Source organism: Phalacrocorax aristotelis, chromosome 4 (genome assembly GCF_949628215.1).
Source record: "Phalacrocorax aristotelis chromosome 4, bGulAri2.1, whole genome shotgun sequence".
Classification (NCBI taxonomy): Eukaryota; Metazoa; Chordata; class Aves; order Suliformes; family Phalacrocoracidae; genus Phalacrocorax; species Phalacrocorax aristotelis.
The window spans coordinates 7,957,119-7,978,999 of NC_134279.1; the positions used below are offsets into that span (position 1 = coordinate 7,957,119).

Here is a 21,881-nt window from a genome sequence, read left to right on the forward strand (position 1 = left end):
ATAGAAAAAGCCACATGTGCAAACTGGCAGAGAGATCAGATCGTTTTGTCTCTCTCTGCAGTGAGTTGAGCTATAACCACCTGGCAGAGTGAGGAATCGCTGCCCAACCAAACAAGTACCACATGGAGAGGTAGCACTCTTCTGTTTTTTTCATGACAGAGTAAATAGTTCAATGTTTGCGTGAACGTGCAGCTGGAGGGGCACCCTGTTTACAACAGGCTACGGATGCAATGAGACTTTGCAATGAGATTTCCAGCAGGAAACCGAAATGCTAAGCAGATGTATTTTCTTTCAGACCTAAACTATTGGACTCTTCAGCTTTAGGTTCAGATTGGCAGAAAATCTTCACTTTGTCCAGTTTAACATTTTTTTAAGACAACAGTCACAAAACAATGACTTTTCAGCCCTATTGACAAGGACTGGAAGCCCCTGGGAAGGCCATGAAGGTCTGTGTTCCCCTGAGGGTGCACAGACTGCTCATTAAGCCTGCTTGGTTATCTCACTTATGCACTGAACTTAAAAAGTCAAAACAAAAAAAGAAACCCTACCCCTAAAAGCAAGTAGCACTCCTGCTCAGAGGATGTTTTAAGGGAGTTATTCTAACTTGATCTTTCTCCCACATACCCTCTATGGGAGGAAATATTTGTGGAGGAAGCAAAGTGGAAAAGATCACAAAGATCCTGCCTCATAGATTTCCTGGTGTTATTCTGTAGAGGAAGAGGCAAAAGTTCTTTCCTCAAACGCCTTTTTTTCATGTAAACAAGGGGAAGAATATTGTCTTTTGTTAGCATTTTGTTTTGCTCATTTGCCATTATCTTCAAAACATGTTCTGTGAAGATGCAATTTATTAATCACGACTGTGTCGTGTTCTATAACAAAAATGATCCTTTGGGACCATATTTGTAATATGTGCTGAAATGTATCATTTGCTAAGTGGTCTTATCTCTAATTCATAGTCTTTGTGTGCTTTGGAAGAGCATTTGGCAAACTCTGTGCAAGGAAGTAATTTAGTTATCTGGCTGCATTAAGGACGAAATCAATTTAAGATGAATTAGGACTTCTGGAAAAGTGATATGAAAAAAAAAAAAAAAAACAGCCTAAGTTCTTGGCTTTAGAAAAAGTAATTAGCCAGTACTGCAAGAGCCTTGGTGAACATGCAATCGGATATCCTTTAGTGGATCTAGAGGAGCAATTTAAGAAAGAATTGTCCCCAGCTTTCCATTCTTACCTCTCAGCTGGTTGTTACTTTCTCAACAGTTTAGATGGGGCATGTACCCTAGCAAGTGCTTCTAGCCCATTTCGGTGCCAAAATAGATTAGTTTAAATCACTGGTTTAGATCATTCAGGGGACAGAGAGCAAATCGCTTTCAAATGATGTGAGACACCATTTCAGTTTGAGTCCATGTCTTCTCTTCTTGTTGCTCCATGGCCATAAAAAGGTTGTAGAGGGGATGTTGCAACTTGAGTACACAAGTGAATGCAAAGCTCCAGCTGAGACTGACTTCAGTTCCAGAGGGTTCAGGTTCACAGCATGAATTTAGAGGCTGGTTATTGAGAATACACTAAGTCTCTGCTAAGTGAAGATACAGTTCACAAGCATTTATTTCAAGTTATCCGCAGTATAGTGATAAATCTGTGCAATTTTATTTCCAGCTCAACAGGACATCATTGGACATTGCTAAACTGTTCAATGTACATAACGTGATACTCTATGATAAAAATGATCCATTAGTGAGCTGAGCGACAAAAAAAGCGTGTCTAGAAAAGTCCTTAAGGATAGGCCAAGATCGTTTGCATTTATTTTAATGATATCCAAATGGTGTTCTAACTAAAGATGTTAATAATTACGATGAGCAATAAAACGCTAGAAGGAGTTAAACTTACTGGCAGGCTTTCTTCTGCTGCAGTGCTCTGTTTGACATAATTCCATAACCTCTTCCCTTCAATAAATGTCAACTACTTTGTTTTAATTTTTTGATTTCTTAAATGTCCTAGCTGTGAAGAGAGACAGAGCATGGAAATTGTCAGGGATATATCACGTTTTGCGTTCACATGCTCATGGTTTCTGTTAGGATGACTGAAAGGCCAGAGAAGACGCTGCAGGAAGACTTTCAGGCAACAATAAATATGGAAGTTCTTTCCAACTCAATGTCTTGAAATGCTGTAGAAGCTTTAATCAAAAGGCCTTGCTATGATCAACTCTGATAGAGGAATAAGAGTACTATTTCCACAATAAATATTTTATTTTTGATGGTGCTTCCTCTGAAAACCACCAGTGGAGAAGTGGGGGGATTTGATGACAACATAGATTTAAAAAAATCCTATAAACATATCTAAAGGCAGAAGATGATGACAGTTTTCAAAGATCACCGACCAGTCAAGAACTGCTGCAACCAAGTGAAAAACCTTCATTGCTTTTACTCAGAAGCTCGATTAGTTAAAGAGTCAATGTGATACAGTAGTATCTGACACAAGAGACCAGCCTCAAAGGCCTTTGAAGTCCTTTCCTCTGAAATGTCCTTTAGAAGGCAGAACTGCATGTTAAAACAGATCTTTGTGGTAGCTCCACATCAGCTGCAGGGACCCCTCTACCCATGACCACTTGGTTTTCAGTGCTCCTCTCTGTGGCTGGTGTGAGAGTGTGGGGCTGGTCTTCTGTTCATGTGGTACTAGAGACACTTTTGCAGGCCGTGAGATTTGTAAACCTTATAAAGTGATTGAATCATAATGGCCTAATCCATCTCCTACCAAGAAAACTGATAGACTCCTAAATCTTCTCTGGGGCTGAAACTGAATGAGTTTGTGAACAAGTCATGGAAAGCACCAAGCATGGTCCATACTTACACCCTACCTCACGGTGTTTGGTACAGGACGAGCAGAAAAAGGCAAATGAAGGGTTTTCGTTTCTGTGGGTATTTACAGAACCTCTAGATGCAGATTTGGCTTTGAAAAACTTTTAATAAAATAAATAATAGATCATTCTTTACCCTACGCATTTTGGAAGAAACTAAGAAAATAATAATGTGCCTTTTCTGCACAAGCCTGAGCCTGGGGTCCATACAGATAATGAAGCTCATTGTAATGAGTGAAATTGGGTTAAAAACAAAGCTGTCCCTGAGTGTCTTCCTCCTAAGGTCAAGAGTGACAGAAATAAGCAAAGCTAATAAACAATCCTTGGCTCAGCTTTAACAGCATTTCCAAAGGCCTTTTAAGAAGACATAAATACATTAAAGAATAGCCAGAAACTTAACCTGCTCAGCAATCACAGGTTTCTCAGTTGTGTGTTGAAGACATAGCAACCTAAATTTCCCTTGAAATGACTCTATTTCAAGTCATACACTTTTCTGAGCTATATTTTTAGAAGACTTCATACTAGTAGTCCAAGAACTTATTGCAGACAAGGACTTAGCTTGGGTTTATGTTAGCATATAATTTGTAAAAGTTTGTAATAAACATGCCTCACTGAGACTGGCAGAAATTATGGGAAGGAAAACACCGCGACTAACTTTGGGCTACTTGCTTTGATTCAGACCTCATTGTGTTATGTTTGTTATGTGAGCTTCAAAGCTCCAGAGGAGTGATGAATTGTCCTGTAACTAAGACCAGAATTTCCAAAGGAGCCTCATCTTTTTAGAAACTCTCTTTTGATTAAGGATTTTGTCTTCCAATAGAAATATTCACCAGAGGCCCGATGCTTAGATCGGGAAGTATGCTAACAGGCTTCCATTCAGATAGGAAGAAATATGCAATGCATAATTCAGAACCTTAGGCCTGAGCTGGCATCCTGTTATACACCCACTGAAGTCAGTGACATTTTAGGATGTACAGGAAGTGCCAAATGAAGTCTTACAAATAAACACTTAGTGAATATTTATATAAATATGGTAAACAGAGAAGAAAAAATACCAGTATGCATGCTGGTGGTCAGTCTGAAATTACTACTCTTCTCAGGCCAGGTTTTATATCCCTTAATCTAATAGTGCCATCGTTATTTTTCCAATGCTTTTCAACTCGTGGTAAGAGATAGTTTCCCCTCTGTTAGTCACACAAACTAAAAGCAGGTCTGTAATCTCAGTTTAGCTGCATTTGGAAACTAGTTGTGTTTGTCAATGATGAAAGGAAACCAGGCAGGAACCTATTTACCAAGTTTCTCTGTAGAAGCTGTCAGTTTTTCCAAGATCATTCTTTTCTCCACACTGGGCAGCTTCTCTGCACTGGATAAAGTTTTGAATCCTTCAAAATACCAGTTTATCATTGGTACAATTCAGGAGCTTCAAAAATTAAAGCATGCATCAATGTATTTGGAAATAGCTTTTAGAAACTACTGTGATAATGCACTTTGTGTGTGTGTGTGTGTGTTCTGTTTTATTATTTCAAACATGTAGATGTTTTGGTCCAAATGGCTGATGACATTGTTTGAGGCACTGACCAGGTTCAGAATGGGAGAATACCATCGCTCTGAGGAGCCAACACTTCAAATAATGTGAAGCTATTTTTCTTGCTCTTCCAAAATGAGGCTTAGTCTATTACTTAACTGTCCAGGAAGCTATTGTTCAAAGGTGATGAGGGACAATCTTGAATTAAGTGGAAAAAAGTTGTTCGTATAAATTAAACAAATATTTAGTTATAATAAATGGCGGAATTTTAATAATTAGTGAGAAGTCTTGTGTTTATAGATTCTTTTTTTTCATAACATAGTACGTAAGTAATGAAAAGAAAACGTTGATTATTCAACATACAAAAGCCAATTTTAGAGGTATAACAGATGGAGAGTGCTAGAGCCAGAAGAGAGTGAATATTTTTTTAAAAGCTATATGATCATGTAATTAAATTGAGTGGATTAAATAGAATTCACAAACATTCAGGTGAGTTAGGTTGTTCACATTGACATCAGAGAAGTAATGAAATTCCTGTTTCCCTATATGTACACAGTTTGGAAAACCATTTATTATTGCTGAAATGAACAGCATCATGGCCATGCATTCAGCAAGCCCAAAACTATAACATGACTTGAATGATCAGTTACATATAACAAAGCGATTATGGGGGCAAGCAGAACAGAGTGTAACTTCTTCCAAGTTGCTGAAAAATTACAAGTATTACCTTGTTAGAATTTGTCTCATAGGCACAACCAAACCAGTAACACAGAAGAATGGCAGGAAAGAGAGTGGGGAGAAGAGGGAATGACTGACCTTTTCATGATTACAGTGCTTGACAAAGCTGGAAATAGTTCCACCTTCTCCAAGTCATAGTCTCAAAAGACTGTATTCTCCCCTTAAAGAAACAAATTCATTTTAGAAGCCTTTAGGAACAGCACCAAGGGCTGTGTGTATGTATACATATATGTGTCTGTATAAGCCAACTAAACTGCTGTTTCTCTGAGGTGTTTCAGCATCCTTGATGCTGGGTACTCCTTTTCTTAAATCGTGTCCTCTATGGGTTTTTCAGTCAAACCAAGACATTATTTTTAAAGGTGTCTTCTACTAGATGGCTAGCCAGACAGACGCTATGTCACAAGCAGAGCCAGCCAACTCCTGCCTAAAAAGTTCAGGGCATGCTCTGTACTGATGCTTGCTCTTTGCTTTGCTTCCTTTAGCTTACTAGATACAGAAAAAGGCCTAGGTATAATCAGCTTTTCCACCGAAGGTCTGAAACAGATAACTTGATAAAGTCAGGGAAAACGAAGTGACCAAGAATCATCTGTAGTGTCTTTGCCAATGATAACTGTAGTTTAGGCTTTCCATTTTCCCAGAGATACCACACATACCTGTTGAACATGCTCATATCCTCTGCTGCACCAATGGAGATAAAGCAGGCACTTGACTGGCTTTGTTGATTCCTGAGGTCTCACAGCTGTTCTTTTTCCTGTTTTATGGTGGTCTTTTTTTTTTTTGGCATTAAGTTCATATGTAAATGAGGCAGCTTTCATATGATTTCAGAAGTATGTGACCAGCCACGCAGTCTCAAAGAAACAGCCAGTTTTCTTTTTGGTTTATATTACTGTATTGGCTTGAGCATCTTCCTCTTTACAAGCGCCCTTCTGTCAAAGAAACAGAAGACATCTTTCTTACTCCCCAGCCATTCTGCAAAGTCCTGCATGAAATAGTCTCCTGTAGCCCACAGGTCTCATAGCACTAATTCAGTCAAGTGCACAAATTCCACTCTTAATCCTGTGTTTCTTACACTGATGTTGACAATCTCTTTGGGGGATGACAGAGAGGAGACTGGATGGCTCAAAATATTATTGATGAGCTGCTGAAAGTCTGGCTACAGTTTTTGTAGCTTCATGAAGGAATTGACTGTGCACTCTCTATTAATCGTCTCTTAATTCATCTTGTGGCCAAATCCCATGGCTAATGTTGATGAGTTCAGCCCTTCGTTTAGCCAGTTTGGTCAAAGGCAGGCTGGTGGCAACTGAAAGCTATGACCAGCTGATGGCTATATCCAGTAGTAGTTTGTGAAAATTGCTTTAGTGTCCTCAGTCTGAATTTTACTGACAAAATGTCAATATCTCAAAAAAAAAAAAAAATTCTCCAAAATAACTGCTGGCTGAAGGTTCAGGGGCAATCAAAGGTTTAAAGACAAGAAGGGTGAACTTGCCTCTTCCCTAGAAGTATTCTCTGTATGCCAGCAATGAAGTGCAAAGGGGCACGTTTATGTTAACAGCAGCCAGGCTGTCAATAAAGAACTTCTGTCCTCAGAAATACCAAATCGAGTTCATATGAATTTCCCACTCTTCCAAAACCACTTTCCCACCAGGCAGAAGAGATCACAAAATTAAACAGCATTCCCTCCTTCTCACATCTCTGCAGTTTGTAAGCACAGTGCCTGTCATAATGTTCCCAGGAGGTTTCCTTAACCATAATGGCTCATCCCTGCAAGCAGCTGCTTCCTTTTTGCACAAGAGTTCTTGGAGACTTGCTTCACTTATCAAAACTAAACCACTGAAAAGCTGGTAAATAACTAAGATCTATTGGGAAGATGACGTCCCACTGCAGATGGACAGATTTGCCTAACCTATAAAATAATTCTGGAATAACTATTGTTCTGGCAAAATTCTAAAATGTAACAAGGTTTGATTGCTCTTGGCTTCTCATAATTTGCTTACTTTGGGGTTATAGCTGACCCTCAATAAGCACATGTCAATCCCATTACTGTTAACAAGAGTTAAATATACACACATATCTAAGAGAGGCTTGACCAGTTACTCTCAGTGTTCCAAGGTCAGCTGAAGTCTGGACCTTTTACTTTCTCTATGCTCCACTAATTGAGAGCAAAGCTTATGCAAGACTTCCTTGGGGAACACGGGCTCTGAGGTTTTTACAGTCCACAAGGCTAAAATTCAAATATGAACCACAGCTGTTTGGAGAGGAGTCTTGGACCTCTTTGTTTTGAACTATAGTGACCTGCTCAGCCTTACCAACACGTGAAGCTCTGAAATCCCTGCACAGCTAATGACTGGGATGTGAAAAAGCGCCTGGCAGGCAGACCTGGGTAAAGTGACCCGTTTACAGTGCTCTGGGATTTGCAGGTGGAAGGGCTGGCCTTTCTCTCCCCGCCCGCTTCTTTACACATCATTTCATGCATATACATATATGCATATGTGCAGATTTGAATCTATGTTCACCATCCAAACAGCTGACCCGATGTTCTTGTTGCAGATGGTGAAGTTCCTCCCTCCTGCCAAGTACAGGTATTTTTATGAGTCCCTGGAAAGAGGTAAAATAAGAAGGGAAACAGAGTGTGGGATAAACTAGTAATTCAGTTTAAGTAGTGATAGACCTCCGGTGCCTTAACACTTTTAAATACATTTTATATACCTGTGGTAGTGCATGTATTTTGAAGTATATGATACACATAAAAGTGCCAGTTAAACCTTCCCTTTGATTTAACTGCAATCACACTGATATTTAGAATATCAGCAGTGAATAATTTTGCAGGACTGAGGCGTGATAGTTTATTTAAATGGTCTGGCAGTCCACCCTCCAGTGGCCATTGTGGCTCGCACCGGGTGATAATCTCAGTGGAGGCTGCTTGACTGATAGTGTTTTTCTTGAAGTCAGTGATGTGATCGTCTTATACCCCCTTACTTTCAGAATCTAATTCTGTTATCTTCGTTGCAAAAAAATATAGGTATTCTCTATATTAATGCCTGATCACAGCAAGACAAAGCATATCTTGAGCTGTTTTGAGTGTCTGAGCTTTCACATTGATTTCGCTGTTGCAAAGCACATCACATATTTTGTAACAACCGTGGAAAAAATTAAATTCTTTATCTATTGATATAATTAATGTCTTTGTGCACCCAAGATAATAGGAATTCCAGCATTCATGCTTACTATAAAATATAGCAAGCAAAGGCTAAGTAAATTCTGTTTGTTTTAATACGGAAATGATTTTGACTGCATCTTTGGCTTTGTATGACATGGAAACTGGTGATTGTTTATGCTTTGCTACTTTTTTTGGTCTGCATTAAAATCCCACATGAGAAACAAATTTTTCTCTAGGAACAAAATGTTACTTTTTTGGGACTGAGTTCTAATTAGTTGGGTAGTACGTCTGTTTCTTTTCAGTTGGGAAAATGCAATGCATATAAAATCCAGATGGATAGCACATGATGCTGGAACTATCCCTGGCCAATCATCAGCCACGTCACTTGATTAAAAGAAACCTGTAAGAATTTAAGTAAAAAACCAAACCCAACAGGATAGTAAGAGCAGCAGACTGGCTGCAATATGGGATTTCATCACAGCACCGAGATTGCTTTGATTTGCTGATTGGCCTCCCCGCACCTTATTGAAAGTTAACCTGCAGTTGTATTTACATAAAACTCGGGGAGAATTTGTGATTAAGACCCTAAATAGCAGTGGTGGAAGATATGTGGTAAGTGGGATGGGGAGGAAATTCATCATCAAGCTACACCAGGCCACAAGGACCACAGCTTTAAGGCAATGGGCGCTTCGAAGGAGCTCAGCTGAGAGAAATGCAACAGAAATCCACCCCGACGTGAACCGTAATATCTCAGACCAATTCTTTTTGTGTGGATTTTGCCTGTGACTGAACAGTCTTTCAGAGCACAAGTAAGCACATATTATGGCAATTACTCACAGCCTTGCTGGAGCAAAGGCTCTGAGTGGTCCGGGGTTTCACCAGATCTGAGAGTGAGATTTTTTCAGAGAGGTCTAATGCGGGCTAGGAAGAAGTCTGAAGGAAAGGCAGGCCTTACGGAGGATGGAACAGCATCTGGAATCCCTACGGACTACTGCGGGAATGTTTATTATTCTTTGTTTATTATTTGGAGTGAGGGAGAGTGGCGCTCTCCCTCTTCCTCTCTTTGTCTCCCTTTGTTATTTGTGTAATAAAATTCCTCTAGTCGTATAAAGTCAGTCATCTGGAATTGTGTAGCTCCTGCCAGGAAGATGGAAAAGCCCCTCTCCTGTGCGGAGAGAAAAATGTGGACTCATCTCAACCGTTGAGAAATTACAGAAATAAGGCATTTGTCTTTGGGTTACATTTATACTGCAAAGAGCTGTGGCAAAAAAATTTTGATCCTTGCTGTTAAAAATTCTGCTTTTATCCTGTCCAAGGTGTTATGTTTATTTAAAACTTGAGAAATAATTTGTACATTTTAAAATAAAGCATGCAAAATACATTAAAAAGGCTCAGCATCAAAGCTGTTTTTTCTGCCAGCGGGTGCAAGGAAGGAAAAGGAAATGAGTAAGGAGAGAGGAGCGTCTTTACAGCCACATGGCTAGTGAAATTTTCTATTTATTCTTTGGGGAAAAAGCAAAGTGGCTGCCTAGCTGCTGGTTGGATAGGTGCCGGTACTATTTTTATTGGCAGGCAACTCTGAGTGGCTGAAAGGTGGTCATTAACACCCTGACACAAAGTGCTGACAGGGCGATTATAAGATTAACACCCTATGTTATATTAACGGTGTCAAAACCTCCCCTTACCTGTCAGTGAGAAATAATGGCACGAAGGAAAACATTGTAGACATACTGAGATTTTAGCATTAAAACGCCACATAACTACTAACATTTTCAAATTGGTCTAAATATCTAGATGACCTACTGAAGTCCAGTAAAGTGAAAGAATGTATTTTAAATTATAGTTTCACCGAATAAAAAAATGAACACAAAAGCTAAGCCACCAGGCTTACTTCCTCTCTTGTTAATGGCTTTTAGACTTGACCTGCCTGCAAGTGGGTCTTTCACAAAAGATGCCACTAGACTTTTGGTTTGAGATCTTGGAAACGCAGGGTTTTCCCTTATAACTTGATAAATTTGACAAACAGTACTTTTCTGGAGACTCTTATTGCTGATAATATAAGGCAAAATTTGACTAGGATCTGCCTACAGGTCCACTGGTTATCCCAGACAGCACTAGAACCTGGTTTTATCATCAGTGAAAGCCTCAGGACCCTAAGGAGCCAAGTGCATTTCAAAGTGTGTCTGCTCCCTGTTCGTGGGAGTGGGATGGGCAAACCCTCTAGCACAACATCAGCTAACCTGGTTTACACTACCCAGTCTTCTGCCACTGCCAGCTTGATTAAATAAAATAAACGCCAGGAGAAAGTTCTCTCTGTAGCACTAGACCTGCACCTTCATTGGTGAAAAAAATAATTCATTGTGTTCCTGGATTGTATTATCATTTTAATTTTTAAGAACTAAAATGCATCATGTTTTACTACCTGGGGAGAGGAAGGGGGAAAAAAAGAAGGGGGCACGGGTGGAATAAAAGAGACTCGACCTCAGACAAAGCCCTTCCAGCTGCAGCCTGCTGGAGGAGTTCCCCTGCATAAGCAGCACCTTTCCAGCACCGGTACGGCCACTCTGGGGCTGGCAAGGCTGTAGATGGGAGAGGGGAAAAAACTGTCCCGGAGCAGCACCTGCAGGGGCCCACAGGCCTTTTTCCCCTCTCTGCCAGCGTGAGTTGGGCTTCACGAGCTCTGCCAAAATTCCCCATTCCTGCCCAAATATGCTTGGCCATGTGCCTGGCAATTTTTGTTCCACAATTGTTCCCCCTCAGTGTCTGTACTCTGCAACATCAGTGAAGCACCATATGATTTCTTCAGCTTCAGGTCTCCAGGGTGCCTAACTTTGTACTGGCCAAGTTCTTCCAGCTCATTCATTCTTTCTATATAGTTTTTTATATTATATTGTATATGAGAGTATATTCTATATGCTATATATTTTTGTCTGTACTGTCTATAGATATAATGTATAATACATATGCTTTATAGTTACTTCTTCAGTTTCTGAACGAGATCAAGACACAGTCAAAGCACCCAAAAATGCCAGGAAGTGTTTATGTGTTGCATAAGAAAAGTTTAGTTGTTTTAAGTAAAAGATTGTTGGGGTTTTGAGAGCCTTGCAATGCCGTCATGTCATTGTAGCTTGGGGTTTATTGAAACCCCCTTAAAAAAAGTGCATGTAGTTAACGCAGGACTTGTTACAAATTACTAAAGCACCAGCTGAAAAGTTCAAATGTCTCGGAAACAGATCCAACAGAAACATTTAATGACTAAACAAGGATAAAGGATGGATTTATGGCTGCTGTTTAGTTTGGGGGGCTGTTGGAAGACAATGTCAAAAATTCACACATGCTTTCAGAGCTTCTGTTAAATGAACACTGTGCCTGCAGAAAATGGAGTATTTATTATAGCAACTGATGAGAATTGCCAAAGGTAGGGAGTTTCCAATAGATAGGCTTCTAGTTTTAGGAACAACCTGTTAAAGTATTTGTATGTATGTGCAATTTTATTACAGCATCTGCTTTGGCTGAAACCAAGGTCTCCAGGGCAAGTCTGAACTTTCAAGTCATCTCTAGAATCGAGTGTTTTCATCTACATATCTTTTTTACTTCAAAAAATGAAAAATATGACATAATGCAGAGAAAAATTATGTTTAATCATGGTTTATTAATGATCTTCAAGTAGTTTTCCATGGTGACAAGAGCCTCAGAATACTTTCTGAAATGTTAGAAATGCCTTTAGAGATTTTTGGCATTTCACAAAACTTGGGTGATTTTTCAAAATGAGGAAGAGTCAAGAAACATTAAAGGTCATTGGCTATTCAGTGGTCTAATTTATAAGAAGGTCAGGTGGCCACTGGAAAAACACTCTCATAATGAGCTCTTGCATATGTTACAGTTCTCTGGGAATTTAAATAATATATAAAGGCTTTGTTTACCACAAGAATGTCATTGTATTGCTCTCCACTGACTTTAGCTGTAAAATGCTTAACTACACCATTTTAGCTGTTCCACAATGGTATAGTTCACTCTGATTTATTTTACTTTTATTAACAGCCCTAGGGTACTTTGTGGGAACCTTGTGTCCTGTTTCTCTGTTTCTGGAAGTAAGCAGAACTTCTGTTTCATGCGGAAGAGTGTGCAGCTCTCCTGTCCAAAGGGCCTCTCTGTCTGCTGGGTGAGACAGGGACGAGCTCTTTGAGCATTGCTTCTGCTGGGAAGTATTAAGAGGGGATTAGGGGCTTGGCAGGGCTAAAATCGGTGATCGGTACACGCCACAGATTCGCTGGCTCGGAGCGCTGAATGGGAGCAGAGCAACAGGCTGTATCTGCTAATCCTTATCCCTTTCTTTCTGCACATCTTCTGTGTGACAAGGAGAGATCACGGGTCACGTCGTGCCCCAGCCCCATCCCTTCTTTCACAGCTGCGAATGAAGACTCGCGTTGGCAAAGCCGGGGTGGCAGTCAACAGAAAAAAAAAGCCACAACACAATGAAAGCCACCAAATAGTTAATAAACTATGAAATCATGTGTAGGCATGAAACTGGGAGGAGAACTACCTAAGACCTTATTTACAAAGGAGTAAAGACATAAAAGATGACCTTCTATGACCACTAAAGGGATAACTTCATCAGGAGATACTTGTGCCAGAACATGAACAGACTCTTGCATGTCAATCATGCCGAAGTGCCGGAAACTTTACTGTAATCTTTTGCAAGGGGTTTTGAATGAACAAGGTGGGGCTTTTTTTTGTGTGTGTTTTTCATGTTATTGGTTTTGGGTTTTTTTGGAGTACAGTGCTTCTCTCTGATAGGGCGTTTGTGAACATTGCTGACTGAACACTGGCATTCTTAAACTTAGGGTCCCTAGTTTGGAGCCGATGCCTTTACACACCAGGAAGAAAATTAATATACAGTCATGATATAATGTTCATGGTCCTGCAACCAGTAAAAAAAAAACCACCCCCAAAAAGTACTTTTAAAATGGCCAGTGTAACTGTGCATTGTCTTAGTGTTATGTGACAAGCACTAAATCATCTTAGTGCTTTTTTTAAAAATGAAACCAGCCATGTACTGTATCTTTGCCTCAGACAAATTGCTGAGTGACTTAAACCCCACCTACATTGAAAACAAAATTCCTCCTTCTCTAGAAGCAGCATGTCTCTATTGTCGGGTGCACAGAAATCACATCTTCTGTGATCCCTACATTATTCTTGATGTGAGGTGTACTTTATCAGCTATAATATGTGCATATTGTCCATGTTCTCCAAAGGGCAGACTACTGAAGGACACAGTAGATTTTTATTTCCAGCAGGGTGGAACATGAAATGGGGAGGTATGGTTGATGTGGGCAACTGACACAGAGTTTCCTATGTGCTGGTTTTCTCAGGAAGGCAGCATGGGAGTGACCAGAAATCATCCTAGGGAGAAATGTGGGGTAAATATTGCCTTAGGTGCAGGAAAACAAGTAGAAATCATGTACTCTGCGTAGCTAGTATCCATGCACTATTCTTCATGTAAGGTATACTCTATCTGCTAGTTCCAGATGAAAGTATTTAATTCTGATTTATTTAATTTTAGAAAGCTAGTAAAAATGGGAAACTTTGTCCTTGAGATGTTGGCCTGTGTTGTGCAAGGTCACCTATGTGCATTAAGAAAGCGGGGGAAGAAATGGAACAGAACCTGCAGGTAAGCCACAGTTTAACATTAAAAACTCTTGTCTACCTTTGTGTCTTCTCATCTGCATTGCTTTGCCTTCCTTAACATATGGCTAGAGAAAGATGGATTTTTAAGGTGTTTGTAGCATGGTATACAGAAAAACACTCCACTTTTTCATCTCGTTTAAGAATACTAGAGTGCACTAAAAATTTGAAGACTCTTTTTTATATAATTGCTTTAGGTGGATCAATTTTTTTTTCCCCTCTTTGCTTTCCAGGTGATTTTAAGTACATAAATAGAATGTTCCTGCTGTCCTTTTTATCTGAAAAAAAAAACCAACCCCAAACCCTTCCATATATCAGTGTCATCATGGTGAATTGCAATAGCAACAAGAAAGCAAAAGAATTCCTGGTTAGGCTATTGCAGTTTGGAGAGGAGTCAAAACTGGACAAAGTATTGGACCGTGACTGCTGTCACTAGCTGACTTTTGCCAAAAGCGTATACCCTTCCCAGAGCCTGAGTGGGACGTTTACATCATCAGAAACATCCCACAAGCATCGACGGATGAAGTTCAAGCACTGCCCACTAGACTGCTTGGTGGCACAGCGCTGCTGACACCCGCCACACCGTATCAACACAAAAATAGCTACACAGATACATGCCCCGAAGACGTTCCCATCCCCTCTCTGCAAGGTGAAGGCAAGGTTGTATAGCAGGCAAAAATACTTCCATGCTTTAGGAAAGGAACAAAGTGACGCGTCTGTGGTAGCTCTGTTGGCTTCATTGCTATTGTTGCTATTTGTTTATTAGCACTTGTCAAGATTTATGACTGTTTAGAACAAAACAAGCGCTGGTTTTGAAAGGCTGCTTAATGAAAGGAACAAGTTTCAACTTTATTCCCTGCTTTCATGCAATCAGAGGTTAAGTTTATTTAGAAAGCTAACATTTATACAGATTATGCACTCTCCGTGGTTCCATGCCAAAAATACGTGACTAAAATGGGCCTTTCCATCACTCGCTCAGTTTTGACCTATGATTGTTTTTCCAGGAACTGGCTCTTTTAAGCAATAGCCTCTGGTAGAGTAAGGGGAAAGCACGGCACCTTGTGCAATAATCTGCCAACAGTGGCTTGAGCAAAAGGATATGCAACATGCATTTGAGTCACTCAGCTGTCTGGACTACTCCAAATACTATTGGCTTAGGATAATTGCCAGTGAGAGTGGGAAGGGTCATTAAGCAAAGCTGGATGATAGGGGGGAAGGTCACCAGTTTAAGGCAGTCAAATTTTTAGGCAATGTGAGACTTTTGATTGATTAAGCCATCCAACAAACTTTTGAAAGTATTAAAAACCAGTAAAATAAGAATTATTAGAGATGGCAAATTGAGTTAGAAAAGTCAGTGAATAATTATTTGAGTTGTAAATTTGCTTTTGTTGTATGTGCTCCTCATTATCCTGCTCTTGAAAAATGTTTGAAATATTGCTGTTGTGTGAGCGAGCAGGGTCCTCAGAAAGAAATGGCTGTCTCATGTCTGTATGCAAGTGCGTATTTAAAACACACTTTAAAAATTCACTAAGAGCAAAAACGGAAAATTATTATGCTCAGAAGGTCCTACCTGGCCACTGTCTTTCTATTAACGGATTATCTTTAGGTGTAAATACCCAGCCTGATAAATGCCTTTCTTATCAGTTGAGTGAGTAGAAATGATACCGGCTCGTGTGACGAAAGAGTGCTTGAAAACTCTGATTTTTCTTGCTTGAATATCTTTCCTAGGAGACGATGGTTTTCCTATGAAACCATTCTAAAAAATAAGAATGTATGAAAAAAGAAACGTCTTTCAGCTTTCCAATATTTTTCCAGCTGAAAAACAGTGACAAAGCTTAAGGATGTGATATTTCTTTTTGCCTTCCACATTCTCACACTTTCTAAATGTTTTCCAACTGGCAGAACAGCCAGTGTAACTTGGTGTTCTTTCCTGTCTTTAGACAGAGAGTAAGCTTAAAGTACAGCAAAGCTCTGTTTGAAAACAGTGCTAGTACTTCTCTGTTTTGAACTATTATTGGAGAAAAGAGTAGCATTGAATTATTTTTCTTTTTGTAACTATGAAATGAAAAATTCACCAGTTCAGACAACATTCTTCTCTGAAACATCTTCCTGAGCTTACCAGAAGCATATTTTAAACTTGCAGTTGTTTTTCACTCACCTTTATGTGGCACTCTTTATTTTAGCCCAGTCTACCTCACAGAGTCACAGTCTCCCAACAGATTTTTCAGTATTTTCCTTTACATAGAGATCTGTAGGCTGATTTGCATCAGCAAAGTGTTCATTAAAAAGGATTAAGCATGGTTAAGTGCCATGGCCCCACAAAAGAAAGCGAGGCTAAACACCATGCACCTTGTCTCCATTGACAGTGACAATCCAAGCGTCCTTATTTGGGGGCTTTTTGCCTTCCATACATCGGGAAACCTAAAACTTTCATAGTATAGCACAAATTACCACTTCAGCAGGTGAGTAAATAATCACCATTGTCTTTTTCCCTGCACAACCTTTACCTCAGGGTTGTGTGTTGGTGGCATAAAATGTGCTGCAGTTGAGGGGCAGGAGTGTGGGGGTGGCCTCAGCTCTGGGGGCGTTGGTGCTGGTGATGCCAAGAGGCACCAGCTGGTTTTTCTTCCTGGTCAGCCATTCCCTTCTTTCCCTGTTCCTTCTCAAAGCAAGATTTAAGTGCCTACCTTTGTCTCATCCCTTTATGAATGGGTGTATATGTGTGGACCCACAGCTTCTTTTGGCGGCGGCAGGTGTGTAACTCCCTTAGCATGGGGCTTGGGAGCACCGGTGGAAGCAGATGTGCCCCAGCCCTGCTCAGGGAAGTGCTGCAGTATGGGGGAAGCTCCCCCAGACCCAAACAAGTGGGAGAAAAACTTTAGCTGGAAAGGCAGCAGGGACTCCTTGCCTTTCATCTCTCGTACTTGTATTTTCATCGAGGAAGAGGTAGTGGATTCATTTCTATGCATAGGTTCTCCCTCTCTGGCGACAGAGGTAAAAGATGCTAAGTGAGAGCAGGATCCAGAGGCGGGTGAATGTGCTCTGCACCTTTACAGATCAACTGCCTCAAAGTGAGGAAAATGTTGTGACTTACTTAGGTTTATTTCCTGAGCTGCTCCATTTCATTGTGCAGGGTTACCCCTCTCTGCTCTTTCATGTAATTGCTGAAGTTAACTGGCATGCTGCTATAAATGAAGATTCTCTTCAAACAAAGGAGAGGTGGGTTCTGACTTTCGATATATTTCTGATCACCTACAATCCTACAAAGTTTACTGAAGTGGCTGTAGGGTTTAGCAGCCTTTCATCCCGTAATTACATGTTGTGTCTCAAGAGTTATATTAAAGCTGGGGATGGAAGCTTCTCAGAAGACTTAGTAACTAACTGAAATGTGTAAGACTCTCTTTATTCAGAAAATCTGCCTGGAAATCTCATAAGAAAAGGCTTTCCTGCAAGATTTTCTATACTTCCTACTTGAAGACAGGCTGGAAATCCGAGAAGAGTTTTTCTGTTCCAGCTAAAGTGGGTAGGTGCCAGGGTTTTAGGAGGCCGAGGGAGAGGCGAGGAAAAGTATCTTCAGAAATTCAGGTTCATCTTGAGTTTTCAGAAGAAGTTAGGATTCACTTTTGTTTTGTCTGAACGTATTTCTTCACTTTTATTTTGTCTAAACCATCTGGCTGAAGTACAGCATTGGCTTGGCTTGCCTGAGAAGTCACACTGAATTAATAGGTCTAGTCACAAAGCAGTTGTTGAAGCCTGTTTGTAAATCTCCGCTAGAGTTAATCTGCTCCGTGCACCTCTTGCCAGGCACACGGGGACCTCTCCTGCACTGCACGAAAGACCAGTTCAGCCCATGTTATTTGAGAGGTGCTTGCGCTGGGCTTAACCCAAGTCTGAAGCTGAGCTGTACTTCCAGGAGGATCTTTGGTCCAGGAACATCAGTCACTATGAAGTTATTTTGATGTCAGGCATTATATTTTCCAAAAGAACAGACTTCATTTCTCCCTGCTTGTTGTATTTAAGGAACTGCAGGTCTGTTTTTAAGGTGCTGAGATAGCATTTATAACTGATGACTACTTAACAGCTTGGAAACTACGATCTGAAATTGGCTAGTTCTTGAACAGGAAGTCGCCTGAAAATCTTAAGCAGAAATTATGGTGTGAAAGGCAAAGCACCTGGCAAATCCTTTGCCATGCTTGCATCTCTGAAGAGGAATGCACATGTGTATACAGAGGTAGGCACAATGTGCTTGGGTACCTGTGATACAGAGTAAGACTCCACCAGAGGAGTAGACGTGCAGCTACACGTGCAATTTAAGTAGCTAAATAAATAAGTATATAAGCATGAAATGTTCCAATCACAAGTAAAACAACCAGGCTAAATTACGGATAATGGTCAAAGATATCTCAAGTGCAAAATTTAAGAAGCTAAGAAAGAAAATGGGAACTGAGTTGCAGACAATATCTAACCCAGCCATTTTTTTCCCAACAAAGCTTTGGAGCTAACTTTTCAATAGCAAGAAGTGTAGGTTAAGGATATGCAGTGCAGACAAGCTCAGAACTGCATCATTTTTCCACAGAGAAGGGTGCCATGCTCACACAGGGTAAATGTGAACATTCAGGACATGGCCCAGAAGCTCCAGCCCCTATTGCTTTTGGACTTTAAGACCAGGAACGAGAGGGACCGACCACACTCACTCAGAGACACACAGTGGTTCAAATGCCAGCCCTACAAATGACACACCTGCCCCCACACCAAACAGTGGCGTCAGTAAGATAGATAGCAGCAAAAACATCATTTGTAAGAAAAAAGGTACAAGCCATCAGATTTTAGTTTGGGTTCAATGTGACTATGGTGTAAATGACACACAAAATTACTTCCACCAGCAATTTGCTGCCACCCTTCTCCAAAACAGTGGTGGGTGGATGCTGCGGTTCTCAGGTGCCTGACTTGAAATAAGGCAGATTTTTTTTTCCCAATCCCCTAAATGCTTCCTCTCTTGAAACCGGTCCCTGCTAAGGTGTCTCATGTCTGACGGTCATGGCCAAGGCTCTTTCAGTAGAGTAGCTCTGTCCTATACTGTGCTACCAAGAATAAACACTGTATGAGCATAAGTGCCAAAAGAGAAAAAAAAAATCCCTCTCTCTCATTTTTTTCTTTCCTTGCAAGGCCAAACATGCTGTCTTTGGACAGATTTCAATCCTGCTTTAATTCATTAAAAAAGTGAAACAAAATCACCATTTACATCCTTGACAGCTGGCAGGTTTTATGTGTTCTTACTGCTCCTGCCAAGTCAAAAAAAGTTTTCATTCAGCTCTGTCATGGAACTTTGGAGTACTGGAAGTGTGAGAGATGTCAGGATGTACTCATAACAATGACATACAGTACCTGAAGGCAGGAACGTATTATGCTAATGTACTGGTGTAAAGGAAGTTACAATTCTCCTTCTTACTTTAAAAAAACCCCAAAACCAACAAAAAACCCCACGACAACATCAGAAAACATACCAGACCCGAAAGAGGGAGCATTTTGCTCTGTACAAAGCCATCTGACATGTTCCAAGAGCTTTCTGTTCATCAGAATGCATTCCAGCATATACTAGGTGGGGGGGGGCGACGGACGACAAAGATCTGGTGGGGTTTTTTTAGCATTTCTTGATTCCTATTGCTCCTGTGAGTTGAGAATGGTCATGCAGTTCAGGTGCTGGGAAGGGCTGCCAAAGTGCTGCAGGCAGCTCTTGCTGCTGCTGCAGCCCCAGTGACACGGAGGAAGGCACTCTTTCCCACCGGGTACCGGTGCCCTGGACAGGAATAGTTCCCACTCCTAAGGGATTATATTTGCAATATGCTGCACAACAGGGCACCGAACGGAAGCATTAGCGTGATTGTAAGGCAGTAATTACAGTGCCTTGCAACTGCTTCAGCAGAAATAAGGAACAGAAATGGACTCCAGCTTTCATTTTCTGCAGCTCTCCCATGGCCCTGCTAAGACGATAACAGAAAAAAAAATCCCTTCCAAATAAAAAGCAAACTCTCACGTAGAAGAGCAGAGGCCTGATGCAAACCCCCAACATTTTATGCCACAACGCACGTAGGCCACAGCCCAGATCACATTGCACAGAATGTATAACTTGCAGCATATAATCCAACCCTATGCACACAAGCTGTATACGGTCAATGTATTTCTTTGCCAGAAAGGGTTGTACAGAAAAGCTTGGCAGCTGTTTGAACTCTGTGGCATTAGGTAAAGTTATCGAGATTACAGTTCAACAAAATCTCAGTTGCCACTTGAATTTTGATGGGGACAAAGATAAATTAGAAATTGGACCTGCTGAGATTGCATTTCCTTGTCTCACTGCCCACCCCAAGGAAATGCAAATGCAAGTTAAATCCACCTAAGCACAAGTGTAAGAGGCAAAATTTTCCATTTCCACCCTGCACAGCTGTTTACATTAGAGAGAAACACTTCTGGAAAAAAAAAAAAAGAGAACTTCTGTGATATAATTACAACCCATGAGCACAGCACTGCTATCATTTCCAGAAGCATATGGGAGGGAGCTGTTGCAGCTTTCAGAACTGAAGCCGCACTCAGGAAGGACAGTTGCCAGATCATTATTCTTGGCTTTAAGATAGAAAATAGCTTATGGGCAAAAGATGCTTTTTACTTGCCTACAGTACATTTCAAAGAACAGCTATCTTGTCAATCATATACTCTTTGTATTACTTGACTAGGTCATTTTAATTTTGCTGTGGTTAGTTATTTTAAAATCAGTGTTATTCTATGATCAGCTACCCCTTATCTACGGTGGTGAGAATAGCTTGGGGTTGCGACTTAAAGACCACAAATATGACTAGTCTTGGCTCTGAAACTTTGAGACCCATAGGCACAGGCTTTTCTTACAAAATGCAATCATTATGGCATGCATATAGCCCTAAGCTATTTCACTTATTAAGCCAACAACTGCTTAAAATGGCAAGCTGCTCTTGGAAACATCAACTTGCTGCTTTTTGCCTGTACAAGATCCCTTTTGATACACATAAATTTTTAGAAAATCTAAGCCTAGGGCAATTGTCTACCTCTGAGATACAGTTACAACAGGGTAATAAGTAGACTCTCAGTTACATTTCTGTGCTCATCTTTTCCCGCAGTGCTGTGGATGCGACAGGGAAAAATGATTTGCTCTCCACAACAGTAACTTTTTTTAAAAAAAGAAACAAACAAACAAAAAAAAAAAACCACACCAGTGGAACTGTGGCTTTGTGTGCACATCTGGTGTGAGAGGCATCAGAAAAAACACTAGCCTGAAGGAGCAGGAATAGTGCAGTGTCTTTTACCAGAACTGGTTCTGGGAAGCTTGGAGATGCAGATGCATAAGATGTAGGCACATCAACCCTCATCGACTTTTGGCCACTCTTTTTTAGGAATGAGTGCGGTGCCCCAGCCCTCAGCTCATGGCACTGCCTGTAAAGTCCTCACACCGGTGCCTGCGACCATGTTGCGAAGCTCAGGGGATGAAAAGAAGCAGCAACAGGAAAGGGCTAAGCTGGAAAAGTAAGGGTCGCTGAAATTTATTTCTCCTTTTCCTTCCATCCCACTTGTGACAGCTGTATGTAGCAATAGGAGCGTAACCTGGCTACGAATACAAAACTCCTCAGTGAAAGGAAATCTGAAGTATCACTATGACTCACTCACATTAATTCTTAATAAAATTAGAACTATGCCAAGCTAAGGCTCACCAAAGACCTTATGACTACACCACTGCGATTGAGCAGTCACTCCTTCAACCGAGTTGTGAAAGTGCGTTTTCAAAGAAGGAAAAATAAGGGTGTTCAAAAAAAAACCCTGTAGACGTGGCACTTGAGGGCATAGTTTAGGAGGCACTTTAGCGTTGTGCTGGTGGTTCGACTTGATCCTAGAGGTCTTTCACA

At 40.7% G+C, this 21,881-nt stretch overlaps 2 long non-coding RNA genes across 2 annotated transcripts in view; one reads left to right on the plus strand and one right to left on the minus strand.

The window, feature by feature from the left end:
• The window catches only part of LOC142056048 (uncharacterized), a 93,599-nt gene extending 83,730 nt beyond the window's left edge, over positions 1 to 9,869 (plus strand). The window contains exon 11 of the long non-coding RNA XR_012660190.1: positions 7,662 to 9,869. This is a non-coding gene — a long non-coding RNA (uncharacterized LOC142056048). The remainder of the gene's footprint in view (positions 1 to 7,661) is intronic.
• Positions 1 to 21,881, minus strand: part of LOC142056047 (uncharacterized) — a 49,196-nt gene that overhangs the window by 3,952 nt on the left and 23,363 nt on the right. The window contains exons 4-6 of the long non-coding RNA XR_012660189.1: positions 7,628 to 7,709; positions 5,768 to 6,040; positions 5,193 to 5,274 (exon numbers count right to left, since the gene is read on the minus strand). This is a non-coding gene — a long non-coding RNA (uncharacterized LOC142056047). The remainder of the gene's footprint in view (positions 1 to 5,192; positions 5,275 to 5,767; positions 6,041 to 7,627; positions 7,710 to 21,881) is intronic.